The sequence below is a fragment of the Chanodichthys erythropterus genome, chromosome 14 (genome assembly GCF_024489055.1).
Source record: "Chanodichthys erythropterus isolate Z2021 chromosome 14, ASM2448905v1, whole genome shotgun sequence".
NCBI lineage: Eukaryota > Metazoa > Chordata > Actinopteri > Cypriniformes > Xenocyprididae > Chanodichthys > Chanodichthys erythropterus.
In genome coordinates, this window is record NC_090234.1 from 26,632,083 (window position 1) to 26,632,842 (window position 760).

The window sequence follows — 760 nt, forward strand, 5'->3', positions numbered from 1 at the left end:
CGTTAAGCTTTTTCTTATAACGGTTTTCTATGGGAGAAAAAAGCTTAACGTGTTATAAAACGCGTTAAGATCATATTTTGGGCTCATCTGATTTTTTGCATATAGTATACTTTATTATAATGATATTTAGTAAGTGTGGTCTGTTAAAATCACTGTCTTAGTACATTAAGCCACATTAAGCTTTTTCTTATAACGATTTTCTATGGGAGAAAAAAGCTTAACGTGTTATAAAACGCGTTAAGATCATATTTTGGGCTCATCTGATTTTTTGCACATAGTATACTTTATTATAATGATATTTAGTAAGTTTGGTCTGTTAAAATCACTGTCTTAGTACATTAAGCCACGTTAAGCCTTTTTCACGTTAAGCGTTTTAGAATGTCCCCATTGACTGGAGTGGACTTTGCATATGCTCGACTGTCTGTATCAGGTCTCATATGGATGTAACTCAGACACAATTAGCCTACATATGACATATTAATACGATTTTCACAATGTGAGAATGTACCGCGGCTTTGTCACAATTATTTTTTTAGCAGATTACCAAAGTCTTTAATATAACCGACTTCTGTGACGTCCGCTTCCGCCGCGAGCTCAGACTGGCCTCAGACTGTCTGGTGACGGAAGTACACGTCATAGAGCTCGTTCCACGTTGCGTAAAGTGCGTTACGCATTCCTCGAAATGTGGAGACGGGTGACAGAACGTAACAAGTAAGTGCGAAATTGGCTTTGAGAATAGCGTTTCCGCAGTGGGGTCGGA